This window comes from Pinus tabuliformis, chromosome 4_1 (genome assembly GCF_031772625.1).
Source record: "Pinus tabuliformis cultivar Carrire ecotype Pingquan chromosome 4_1, CPIR1, whole genome shotgun sequence".
In the NCBI taxonomy this organism is placed as follows: domain Eukaryota; kingdom Viridiplantae; phylum Streptophyta; class Pinopsida; order Pinales; family Pinaceae; genus Pinus; species Pinus tabuliformis.
Window position 1 is genome coordinate 33,707,092 of NC_142303.1, and position 11,315 is coordinate 33,718,406.

The 11,315-nt window shown below is 40.2% G+C and overlaps 2 pseudogenes; both read right to left on the minus strand.

The window, feature by feature from the left end:
* Window positions 1–3,539: 3,539 nt before the first annotated feature.
* LOC149174048 (uncharacterized) lies at window positions 3,540–4,105 on the minus strand (annotated as a pseudogene).
* A 5,097-nt stretch (window positions 4,106–9,202) lies between these two features.
* Window positions 9,203–9,768, minus strand: LOC149174049 (uncharacterized; annotated as a pseudogene).
* Window positions 9,769–11,315: the final 1,547 nt, after the last annotated feature.

The following is an 11,315-nucleotide window of genomic DNA, read 5'->3' on the forward strand; positions in this document are numbered from 1 at the left end:
TGTGGATGTGGTGAGGGGAGTCTCCTGCTCTCTGTCCCTCTTCTTTCCCTGTTCTTCTTTCTGTGGAGTTTGTAGCACTGAGGCCTCCACTGTCTTTTCTTGCCTAGGAGGCACATTCTCTTGAGCCTGCTGCTCAGTGGATATTGGGGCTTCTGCTGTTTGTTCTTGCTGCACTGGTTGCTCTTGCTGTTGTACCTTTTGCTGCTCTTCTGCTTGCTGTTCTACCTGTTTTTCTGCTTGCTTTTCTGCCATAGGAGGTGGCTGTTCTTGCTGATGTGCTGTTGAAGATGATGCAGCTGCTCCAAGCTGCCTTTGGTATGAAGAGGAAACCTGCCCACAAGTTTCCAAGTCAGCCTCTTTCTCAATATTTTTTGCTTCTCTTTGTAGTATTTGCTCTCTAGTCATTGGCTCTTCTAGGGTGCCCTCTTCCCAACTTAGTAGATTGGCATATTTCTCAATATGAGGCAATTTAATGTGAGCATAGCCACCCAATTTATGTTTTATCCTCCTGAGAGAAATGAAATGATTAGGGTCATAAGGTACCCATTTGAAACTAGTTTCTAATCGGAAGCCCTCTAGGATCATATCTGCTTCCTTCCATCCCTCCTCCCTTATGTTGTAAAGGAAAGGGCCTAGCTGGTTCCTGACTTTTAGCTGCACTTTCTTGTTTTTACTATGGAAATGAATTTGGTCTGCATTTCCAAACTGTCTGAAATATTCCAAGGCAAATAGTCTCATAGGGACATATCTTGGCAGCCTATAAGGGCTCAACTCACAGCCATATACTCTGATCACTGTATGGTGTTGGTAAAAATACCAATCACCAATGCTGTAGGACTTAGAGAGATGGAGAATTCTTTGCATTTTCTCGGTTAATCTCGGAGGAGGAACACCATACAACAAAGTCATTGCTGGATGAATGAAAAGGTCTATGAATTCACAGTATGTGTATGGTGAACGGGAGGTGCAATGAAAAACTGAGGTCCAAAATACTACAGACCTTGAATTCCCCTGGGCATCAAGTTTCTTGAGGGGAACGGGGAAACTGTCTGGTTGATAAAATAGGAACAGATGATAGATGTATGAGGTGTATCTGAACATCTTTTCCCTTTCTAGATTCATCAGTTGCTCATGAATCTTGTCTGCAATGTATGTAGCATAGTCATAGTGCACAGCAGGAGGCTTCCCAGGAGAAAATATGGACAGCATTGCCATTATGGTGTCATCAACATCCTCAATTCCCCTGTACCCCAGGACATAGCTGATCAAATCCACCAGCATCTTCCCCAAGTCATTGAGATATGGATGTCCAATAGGAGGTGTTCTCAGAGCTTCAGAGCTTGGCTAAATGAATAACTGATTAATCTTGATGACCTGGGCACTGGACAGCCTGCCCCCCTTCTTTAATAAGTCCATCATGGAGAGAGGAGTCAATGGTCTTGCAGAATGAAAGTTGAGCATTTGATTTATGGCCTCAGGGGTGATATGGAACAAGACTGCACCTGAGGGATTGAGAACAGCTCTCTGACATGGATCATAGCATTCACAGCATCTATGGATCAAGTCTGGAAGGGCATTGACTTGAGGGAGGTTGTAAATGGGCAAGTTGGAGTCCCAAATCCCTAAAATATCAGCTCCACTGAGGTGTTGAGCTTTCAATTCATTTAGCATATGAATATTATACTTAGAATTTATTGGGAACCAGTCTAACATCTGATAATCAATATCTCCTAGGGCCTTCCATTCTAACTCTCTTTGTGGGGCATTCAGAGGTTGAATATTCAGGGCTACTGGTGTTTCCATGGTTAAGTAGTGCTATGACTTGTATTAGAACTGATGTTACTTAAACAGAGCAACACAGAGGAATATCTCTTGGAACAAATAGGTGAATTGCAGAGGAAAAGAGGGTAAATGGCAGTGGCAGCAATTGAAATACTGTACAGAGGACTGATAGAGTAAATGCCAAGCCTGAAAAACTTTCTTCACGGTGGATTAGAGTGGCTGGGTCTTGAGTTCACGAATGCGCGAACTAACTGTAAATTAAGGTAAATTTCGCTAAATGCAGGTTGTTATCTCAAAATCAAGCCCTGGAAGGCTGCAAACCAGGAAGACTTCAAGTAACTGTTTCAAACCAATCTTTTGACTAAGGCTTAGCCTCCTTAGCCTGAGAGGGCTCTCTCAAAGGGTTATTGATTTTGACTATTAATAAGATGGCTAACTCTTGTGGAATAACATTAACAAATATGAAGGCTGGACAAACATTAAACTAGTTTCCATTGGGCCTATGGAGTCAATCACACTTCAGTAAACAATAGTACTGCCTTTACATAGAAGTCAGGGCACTTAGCATTTGAATATTCAGAAACACAACACATATGGAACCACAGCTCATAAATGCACACAGGAAATCAGAGCACAATCAGTGAATTCTGAGTGATTGTACACCTATGCAACTGTAAAAGACATTAAGGAAAAGATAAAATCACCATTCTGAACATGGAAATCCTTTATGAATCCTGAGAAGAAAAGCAGCCAACTTATATTACTGAACTCTGTCTTTACATAAGCCAAAACAGTACTCTGTTATAAAATTTCCAACCCCTATTACATTTCTGTTACAGCTATATATAGAACTCTTATTCTAACTGATCGATATTCCTCCTCCAGCATGAGGGGAATTTGATTCTGCCTATGATGACACCTACTAACATTTGAAACTAACTAATAAATACAACTGACTGTTGACTGGAGTTTTAAGAGATCTAAATCAAGTAGGACTCTAACACCGTGTTATGCATGATGGCTTTAATTACAATGGTTCTCGTTCTTTGACATCTGCTCTCCTTCTGGCGGTGGCTGTGATGGGTCTTCAAGGTTCCATGTTTTCCAATCCCCTGAAACATAGGAAACTGCCACCTGTGTACCGATCTTTAGTTTGCCTTAACTGACAGCTCCCCTTTGGACTGAAACCCATTCAAGCATTTAAAGTTTATGGCGTTTTCTTGAGTTTTCTTGGCTTTCATCAACAGAATCACACTGATCCTTACAAACCTCACACCATTCAACATTAGCCCGGAATTATTTCTAAGTTTCTGCAGGGCTTTTCTACTGAGTATATCGTGCTGTCCGCAACATTTCTAGCATCGATTAATGCCTTCTTTTCCTGATCTTTTTGCGCATGCATCTCAGCCTCTCTCACCATTTTCTGTATCTTGTCTTCTGTCAGTCCTCCAGACGACCGAATAGTGATATTCTGCTCCTTATTCGTGGGTTTACCTGCCTAGAATTTTACGATTGTGCCAACGTAGAGTTTTGGGATGATTGGGCAGGTGCGATTGTATTTAAAAGAGCTACACCAACATGAGCTTGTTACTTATATTACAAACCAATAACTCTAGTAACACTAGAATGAGAAAACTATTCTCAGAAGTTCTCCCATTCATAAGCCAATATTTATGCCAAAAGGAACTTGAGGTATTACATTAAAATAATACCGTGAACCAAAAACTTGTAAAAGAATTTGATGCTTAATGCATACACTACGAACCATCTGAAGGATTTGCCACACCATGATCTCTGTAAATCTCAAACTCATCAGGACTCCACCGGCATACAAGGTTGAGGTGGAATGTAGCCATTGAACACCCATTAAATGTAGTATGCGAGATGCTTCGGGTGATATTGGCTCTTCTTCTCAGCAAACTACATGATCTGCCACTAATTCTATCACACCTTTATTTAATCGAACTGGCATCCCCTGCTTCCGCAGAAATGGTTCCATCTCATGCGTGAATTGTTCCAAAGGACCTTCATTCAACTCAACCGTTTTCTCAACGGCTGCTCTGTTGCAAGTGATCCATTCTTTGCAAAATCACGCTCTTCAAAAGTTTCAAAAATTCTCATAACCTCTTCTTTTGGTAGATTGGTAAAGAATAGACCACATTCACCATGTAACATCTCACTAGCTTTATGAATACCGTCCTTGACTTCATCAGCAGCTGTGCGACCCCAATGCAATCTGTAATACTTTGTTTGATACTGGAAAGAACCTGCTGCTACCCTTTAATCGGTCTCTGAGATCTTTGAACTTCACAAATTTCACCATTGGCCACCATGCAACCAAATTTGAAATATGGGCAAACTTCAAATAACATTTGCGTGGCAGATAAAGTATCAGTGCTTGGTGGCTCTTTACAATTCAAAGCTTTGTATATTCCGTTTCCTGAAGATTCTATTCGTGCAGCAAGACCCTCCACCATGTAAGCTGCAAGTCTTTCCATTGGGTCTCCTTGAATTTAGACTGTCTCTCTCAATTTTGTGATTATATGTGATGCCATTTCTTCTTTACCTTCAGATATTGCAGTCTCTAGAGAAAATGTATACTCGGGCCAGCGGCAAACAATGATTGCATATTCATTTAAAGTCTCTTTAATGCGTTCATACATCTTCTCGACAAATGGTGTTGTTGAATGTTGTGTTGTGACACCTGTCCAATGGACCTTATCAAGCTTACAGGAATCAAGCAATGAAAGTCGTTTGCCCTGAATCCACAGGATTATGTATAAGTGAAACAAATCCTTTGCATCAACCCCTCCCTTTACCAGACAGATATTCCAGTTAGCTAGATCTCTCTGAAAGTCCGCTGTTGCAATAACAAGATCTGCCACAGGCGGAGAAGGGCCTGATGGTGGGCATGCAACAAGAAATGCCCGTAGTCGATTGCAAAGATCCACACTGTATATGGAAGCACAAATATTCAGAAGATCTAGAGAGCTTGGGAGTATATGTTGATTGTGGATCTCGATATCAGTGCGTAGTTCATTACAAATATTCATGCACAATGCCTTCATTTTCAAATACGCTGTTGAAACAGTTAATGCATCCATCAAAACACCTTCATTGCTATTTGTCACAAACTCATCTGTCTCTGCCATGTGTCTTTTTGATCTCTTCCTAGCAGCAGTCTGGAAATAACTGCACAATGTTAACTGTGCCTTGGGAGATAGTATATCATGAAGAAGAGAGTATATCTTTACAGCAGGAGCAAGAGCTGGATGTTTAATACTCCATATTGACCTTGAACGCTGAATCTTTTAACTGCTCAGAAGTATTAGGAGATTTCCCTTCAGATTCAAAACTGATGACAAGCATACACGCAGGAGCTTGAGAGCATGCCTCATGTAAAATGCATCCACCCCAGAGCTATTTTGCATGACAGTTGTTATGGATTCGAACAAATCCCCAATTTTGTAGCGCAGCCTAAAACATGTTGCGCTGCGAAACTACAAAAAGGCTTTATGCGCATCAAACTAATGTGAGCGGTTTTGAAATTTTGGCATTAGAATTTTCAGTGATAACAGTGGCTCCACTTGGGATAGTGTGCCCTTGTGGTACACTAAGAACTCGCAGGTCCAGTGCCTTATCCATTTATGACAAACAGAAATTTGCTTGACAAGCATCCCTTTCCAGCTTCTTGGGCCTTCACCTCGGGCTTAAACTTGATGATCACTGTGGGAAAAAGAAATCTACCACTACTGAAAAAAAAAATGCTCAGTCACCTTGAGCTTATTTGCACTTTCCTACCTACCTACCCTATCAGCTGCAAGCTCCACTTGTAGCTCAAGCAACATGATATTTCCAATAAAGCCAATCAATTGTCTTCCCTGATATTGGAGGCTCTTGACTGTATTCAACCTCAAAATAACCATGGTAGTGAGATGACCACATCAACTCATAATATACTTGATCTTCATAATACAAATGAAAATGAAAGACCGGAGTGCAAAGCTTGTCCATATATTCACTTATAGGGTCAAAGAAAACAGGGTTATGTTGATGATCATCATAACATTCTGCAACTTTAGACAACTGATTCTCAACCACACAAGGTTCTCTTGATATGCTATCGAACTGCTTTTCTGAATGCTGCCTACAAACAATGTAATTTTCCTCTTTCTTATGACCATTTATTGCTGTAAGTTGCTGAGAAGTTTGACATAAAAAACCAACCTTTTCCTCTGCCTGAGGGTCGTAAAAGCTATCTTCCAGTACTTCTTCTTGCTGTGTGTAATCATTTTTATCTTCATTATGATTCGAAGACTGAGAATATTGCTGCATCTCTTCATTCATATCAAAGGATAAAACATGGTTTTCACAAGTAAACCCCTGCTGCTCTTCATGCTGCGTTTCATGGGATGTTATACTTTCTCCTTGGTGCTGGAATGCATTGTTATGAAGAGCCTCTAAAATTTCTTCATCCATAAATTCATCATCATCATAACAATCTTCCAAGTACTGAATAAGACTTAAAGAATTCCTACAGCAATCTTTAAGCAGCAATAAGGAAGGATAACATTCTTTATACATCTCATAGAATTCATCATGAAAACTAGCAAGCGAATATATTGAACCATTTTCCAAATTTTTATACCAAGACCATGCTTTTCCTTCTAAAGTGGTCATAAACATCTTCATGAGACAATCTTCAGGGAAATGAACCTTAAGACTGCGTACATGCATATGAAACCTAACCAAATGAAGAGCAGCATCATCTTTCTTTTCATCTTTGAATATTGGAAGATCCTCTAACCAATCAACCTCTGGCATAGGATTTGGAAAACCAGGGATATGAGACCGATTCATAGGAGCATACCTGGCATTCATTCTTGCAGTGGAACTCATCTTGAAACTTCATTAAGCTACTGATCTTCTAGCAGTGGAGTCACCTTCTAATTTGTTATTTGATGTGTGGAGTCGCCAAGGTAGTTTTGCAGCCTCAAAAACCTTCTGAGCTCCTGCTACCTTCAGAAGTTCAGCTTCATGATTTCGGGAATGAATAATCTTCAGACTCCCGGCAGACGCACCAAAATGTTATCTCAAAATCAAGCCCTGGAAGGCTGCAAACCAGGAAGACTTCAAGTAACTATTTCAAACCAATCTTTTGACTAAGGCTTAGATCCTCATTATGATTCGAAGACTGAGAATATTGCTGCATCTCTTCATTCATATCAAAGGATAAAACATGGTTTTCACAAGTAAACCCCTGCTGCTCTTCATGCTGCGTTTCATGGGATATTATACTTTCTCCTTGGTGCTGGAATGCATTGTTATGAAGAGCCTCTAAAATTTCTTCATCCATAAATTCATCATCATCATAACAATCTTCCAAGTACTGAATAAGACTTAAAGAATTCCTACAGCAATCTTTAAGCAGCAATAAGGAAGGATAACATTCTTTATACATCTCATAGAATTCATCATGAAAACTAGCAAGCGAATATATTGAACCATTTCCCAAATTCTTATACCAAGACCATGCTTTTCCTTCTAAAGTGGTCATAAACATCTTCATGAGACAATCTTCAGGGAAATGAACCTTAAGACTGCGTACATGCATATGAAACCTAACCAAATGAAGAGCAGCATCATCTTTCTTTTCATCTTTGAATATTGGAAGATCCTCTAACCAATCAACCTCTGGCATAGGATTTGGAAAACCAGGGATATGAGACCGATTCATAGGAGCATACCTGGCATTCATTCTTGCAGTGGAACTCATCTTGAAACTTCATCAAGCTACTGATCTTCTAGCAGTGGAGTCACCTTCTAATTTGTTATTTGATGTGTGGAGTCGCCAAGGTAGTTTTGCAGCCTCAAAAACCTTCTAAGCTCCTGCTACCTTCAGAAATTCAGCTTCATGATTTCGGGAATGAATAATCTTCAGACTCCCGGCAGACGCACCAAAATGTTATCTCAAAATCAAGCCCTGGAAAGTTGCAAACCAGGAAGACTTCAAGTAACTATTTCAAACCAATCTTTTGACTAAGGCTTAGCCTCCTTAGCCTGAGAGGGCTCTCTCAAAGGGTTATTGATTTAGACTATTAATAAGATGGCTAACTCTTGTGGAATAACATTAACAAATATGAAGGCTGGACAAACATTAAACTAGTTTCCATTGGGCCTATGGAGTCAATCACACTTTAGTAAACAATAGTACTGCCTTTACATAGAAGTCAGGGCACTTAGCATTTGAATATTCAGAAACACAACACATATGGAACCACAGCTCATAAATGCACACAGGAAATCAGAGCACAATCAGTGAATTTTGAGTGATTGTACACCTATGCAACTGTAAAAGACATTAAGGAAAAGATAAAATCACCATTCTGAACATGGAAATCTTTTATGAATCCTAAGAAGAAAAGCATCCAACTTATATTACTGAACTCTGTCTTTACATAAGCCAAAACAGTACTCTGTTATAAAATTTCCAACCCCTATTACATTTCTGTTACAGCTATATATAGAACTCTTATTCTAACTGATCGATATTCCTCCTCCAGCATGAGGGGAATTCGATTCTGCCTATGATGACACCTACTAACATTTGAAACTAACTAATAAATACAACTGACTGTTGACTGGAGTTTTAAGAGATCTAAATCAAGTAGGACTCTAACACTGTGTTATGCATGATGGCTTTAATTACAATGGTTCTCGTTCTTTGACATCTGCTCTCCTTCTGGCGGTGGCTGTGATGGGTCTTCAAGGTTCCATGTTTTCCAATCCCCTGAAACATAGGAAACTGCCACCTGTGTACCGGTCTTTAGTTTGCCTTAACTGACAGCTCCCCTTTGGACTGAAACCCATTCAAGCATTTAAAGTTTATGGCGTTTTCTTGAGTTTTCTTGGCTTTCATCAACAGAATCACACTGATCCTTACAAACCTCACGCCATTCAACATTAGCCCGGAATTATTTCTAAGTTTCTGCAGGGCTTTTCTACTGAGTATATCGTGTTGTCCGCAGCATTTCTAGCATCGATTAATGCCTTCTTTTCCTGATCTTTTTGCGCATGCATCTCAGCCTCTCTCACCATTTTCTGTATCTTGTCTTCTGTCAGTCCTCCAGACGACCGGATAGTGATATTCTGCTCCTTATTCGTGGGTTTACCTGCCCAGAATTTTACGATTGTGCCAACGTAGAGTTTTGGGATGATTGGGCAGGTGCGATTGTATTTAAAAGAGCTACACCAACATGAGCTTGTTACCTATATTACAAACCAATAACTCTAGTAACACTAGAATGAGAAAACTATTCTCAGAAGTTCTCCCATTCATAAGCCAATATTTATGCCAAAAGGAACTTGAGGTATTACATTAAAATAATACCGTGAACCAAAAACTTGTAAAAGAATTTGATGCTTAATGCATACACTACGAACCATCTGAAGGATTTGCCACACCATGATCTCTGTAAATCTCAAACTCATCAGGACTCCACCGGCATACAAGGTTGAGGTGGAATGTAGCCATTGAACACCCATTAAATGTAGTATGCGAGATGCTTCGGGTGATATTGGCTCTCCTTCTCAGCAAACTACATGATCTGCTACTAATTCTATCACACCTTTATTTAATCGAACTGGCATCCCCTGCTTCCGCAGAAATGGTTCCATCTCATGCGTGAATTGTTCCAAAGGACCTTCATTCAACTCAACCGTTTCTGTTGCAAGTGATCCAGTCTTTGCAAAATCACGCTCTTCAAAAGTTTCAAAAATTCTCATAACCTCTTCTTTTGGTAGATTGGTAAAGAATAGACCACATTCACCATGTAACATCTCACTAGCTTTATGAATACCGTCCTTGACTTCATCAGCAGCTGTGCGACCCAATGCAATCTGTAATACTTTGTTTGATCCTGGAAAGAACCTGCTGCTACCCTTTAATCGGTCTCTGAGATCTTTGAACTTCACAAATTTCACCATTGGCCACCATGCAACCAAATTTGAAATATGGGCAAACTTCAAATAACATTTGCATGGCAGATAAAGTATCAGTGCTTGGTGGCTCTTTACAATTCAAAGCTTTGTATATTCCGTTTCCTGAAGATTCTATTCGTGCAGCAAGACCCTCCACCATGTAAGCTGCAAGTCTTTCCATTGGGTCTCCTTGAATTTAGACTGTCTCTCTCAATTTTGTGATTACATGTGATGCCATTTCTTCTTTACCTTCAGATATTGCAGTCTCTAGAGAAAATGTATACTCGGGCCAGCGGCAAACAATGATTGCATATTCATTTAAAGTCTCTTTAATGCGTTCATACATCTTCTCGACAAATGGTGTTGTTGAATGTTGTGTTGTGACACCTGTCCAACGGACCTTATCAAGCTTACAGGAATCAAGCAATGAAAGCCGTTTGCCCTGAATCCACAGGATTATGTATAAGTGAAACAACTCCTTTGCATCAACCCCTCCCTTTACCGGACAGATATTCCAGTTAGCTAGATCTCTCTGAAAGTCCGCTGTTGCAATAACAAGATCTTCCACAGGCGGAGAAGGGCCTGATGGTGGGCATGCAACAAGAAATGCCCGTAGTCGATTGCAAAGATCCACACTGTATATGGAAGCACAAATATTCGGAAGATCTAGAGAGCTTGGGAGTATATGTTGATTGTGGATCTCAATATCAGTGCGTAGTTCATTACAAATATTCATGCACAATGCCTTCATTTTCAAATACGCCGTTGAAACAGTTAATGCATCCATCAAAACACCTTCATTGCTATTTGTCACAAACTCATCTGTCTCTGCCATGTGTCTTTTTGATCTCTTCCTAGCAGCAGTCTGGAAATAGCTGCACAATGTTAACTGTGCCTTGGGAGATAGTATATCATGAAGAAGAGAGTATATCTTTACAGCAGGAGCAAGAGCTGGATGTTTAATACTCCATATTGACCTTGAACTCTGAATCTTTTAACTGCTCAGAAGTATTAGGAGATTTCCCTTCAGATTCAGAACTGATGACAAGCATACACGCAGGAGCTTGAGAGCATGCCTCGTGTAAAATGCATCCACCCCAGAGCTATTTTGCATGACAGTTGTTATGGATTCGAACAAATCCCCAATTTTGTAGCGCAGCCTAAAACATGTTGCGCTGCGAAACTACAAAAAGGCTTTATGCGCATCAAACTAATGTGAGCGGTTTTGAAATTTTGGCATTAGAATTTTCAGTGATAACACAGGTTCTACAAAGGAGTTTTCGACCCAACAATTGAAAATAGGTAGTGGTACCGGGAGTTGACTGGTAAATACAGCGTTTTCTCAGTCTTTTTAACTAGCTTTGGAGAATTATGGAGAAAACTAGGCGCAGAGGGAATAATATGGATAAATACCTTGCGTTTTGCCGGCAATGGTTACAAATGCAGGTGTAGTGGATGTGCCCACGGTCTCTGTAGCGATTTCTGCAGGTTGGCGCTTGCTTGGTCGTAAAATGCATGGAGGGGAACAATGGTTGTTTTTGCAAAAAGTGAGA